This window comes from Chenopodium album, chromosome 20, assembly GCF_948465745.1.
Source record: "Chenopodium album chromosome 20, dcCheAlbu1.1, whole genome shotgun sequence".
In the NCBI taxonomy this organism is placed as follows: Eukaryota; Viridiplantae; Streptophyta; class Magnoliopsida; order Caryophyllales; family Amaranthaceae; genus Chenopodium; species Chenopodium album.
The window spans coordinates 42,051,700-42,054,258 of NC_137853.1; the positions used below are offsets into that span (position 1 = coordinate 42,051,700).

A 2,559-nucleotide genomic window follows, 5' to 3' on the forward strand; every position below is an offset into this window, starting at 1 on the left:
TAGCCAAATAATGGTCATATATGGGTCTGGACACCTCCTAAATTGCTCCGATCTCGTGTATTATAGCCTTCATATTTGAATAAAGTATATCATTTTTTCACTCGGCGAGATTATGCATTGGATTATTTCCATGGGTTCCCAAAGGGCCTTGGGAGTCATACATAGTGCCTAGAACCATGTCATTCATCCATAATCATCATGTCTTAAGGGCCTTGAGAGTCGTAACTAGTGTTTGGAACCAAGTATGCCTTGTCCTTGGGTGCACATGTCTTGTGCACATCCCACACGGCCCCCCTTTACCATCCAACATCCCAACACTTGTGCTTTGTGACAACTCTTAATCTCATGCTTAAAGTTTTTTAGCATACGAGATGCATTGCTTAACTCGTTTTCCAAATTATATGTGTTTTTTAGGAATAGGCGGAGGAGAGACGAATCGAAGCGACATAGGGCTGAATTTAAGTGGAGCGTGGCAACAAGGCCACTCTGCCACTTACAATACCCCGTCGCATATTTAAGTCGTCTACAAAGGATTCAACCCACCACTCGGTAAAAATTGTACTTCAAGGCGGCTCTCACAGCGCATCTACCGATCGAGCTTAACCTACGGTAAAAATTGTACTCCTAATGTAGGACGAAAATTGGGCGGCGGGCGCATGCGTCGCTTCTGGCCCTGATTCTGACTTAGAGGCGTTCGGTCATTATCCAGCACACAGTAGCTTCACGCCGCTGGCTTTTCAACTAAGCGTGATGACAATTGTGTGAATCAACGATTCCTCTCGTACTAGGTTGAATTACCATTGCGACACTGTCATCAGTAGGATAAAACTAACCTGTGTCACGACGGTCTAAACCTAGCTCATGTTCCCTATTGGTGGGTGAACAATCTAACACTTGATGAATTTGATTCATAATGATTGGAAGAGCTGACATCGAAGGATAAAAAAGCAATGTCGCTATACACGCTTGGCTGCCACAAGCCATATATCCCTGTGGTAACTTTTCTGACACATCTAGCTTTAAATTCAAAAGGTCTAAAGGATCGTTATTCCACGCTTTCGCGGTTCGTATTCGTACTGAAATCAGAATCAAACGAGCTTTTACCCTTTAGTTCCACACGAGATTTTGGTTCTCGTTGAGCTCATCTTAGGACACCTGCGTTATATTTTAAAAGATGTGCTGCCCCAGCCAAACTCCCCACCTGATAATGTCATCCGCCCAGATCGACCCGTAAAGCGGACCTTATTAGGTCTAAAAGGAGCGGCATTGCCCCGATTCCGACTCACGGAGTAAGTAAAATAACGTTAAAAGTATTGGTATTTCACTTGCGTTGAAGCTCCCACTTATCCTACACCTCTCAAGTCATTTCAAAAAGTTGGACTAGAGTCAAGCTCAACAAGGTCTTTTTTCCTTGCTGAGTCTGACAAGCCCGTTCCCTTGGATGTGGTTTCGCTGGATATTAGACAGGGAAAGTGGGAATCTCAATAATCCATTCATGCTCGTCACTAATTAGATGACGAGGCATATGGCAACCTTAAGAGATACTCCCGCCGTTTGCCCACGCTTCTTGGTTAAATTTCTTCACTTTGACATTGCATTAACATCCGACGCAATGCTTTGTTTTTATTAAACAATTGGATTCCCCTTGTTCGTACTAGTTTTGAGTTGATTGTTCGACGCCCGAGCAAGGCCCCCGAAGGGACCGTTCCCAATCCGTTCCACGGCCGGCACGCGGCAACCCGCTCTCGCCACATTATTAGACATCATTATATTTCAAAATTCCACGAATTTCAAAATAGAGTCAAAACTCATTCTTGGTACTTTATAGACATCTTTATTAGTGTCTTATGGTTTCAAACCACTTTATATGACCTTGAGAGTCACCCCATGCATTCAGTTCATTTTTCAAAAATATCAAAAATTGAATCGAAATTGTGTATTAAAGCCTTCAATTTTGGACAATTTTTCACTTTTTTTGACCCGAAAATGAAAATTGCCGAGATGCTTACCATGGACTCTAATACACCATGGGAGCCCATTTGGGTTGTAATACCCCTAATTTTTTAAACCAATTTAATCATTATTAATTATAATTATTAAGCATAAGTATGTCTTATTTCGGATCTTATAATCCCGTTTATAAAAATGGACAAATAATTTTCCTATACGCTTATAAAATATTTTCTTAAGATGTTCAGATTATTAAATTATTAATTTTTCCTATAAACATATTACAACTTTCAAGTGGATTTTTAATAAGAAATTGTACATAATTTCCTAAACTCTAATTATAAAATTATCATTTTAAATATGAGCCTTATTTCATGAACATAGTTTGGGCAAGTAAGCCATTTATTCTAACCCATATGAGTACTTACAAGCCCAATTGATATTTACAACCCAACTCATAATTTTAGCCAAAAAACAAAAAGAAAAAGAAAATAAAATTTCATCCCCAATCACCACAAACTACGTTCATCTTCTCCATTCCTCCATGAAAGCTTCATCAAGTTAGCTTTTTCCAACTAACACCTCTCCCAACTATAATTTCTGACTACA

The 2,559-nt window shown here is 39.7% G+C and overlaps 1 pseudogene; it reads right to left on the reverse strand.

The window, feature by feature from the left end:
* Positions 1-433: 433 nt before the first annotated feature.
* Positions 434-1,903, reverse strand: LOC145599992 (25S ribosomal RNA; annotated as a pseudogene).
* Between the last annotated feature and the right edge of the window lie 656 nt (positions 1,904-2,559).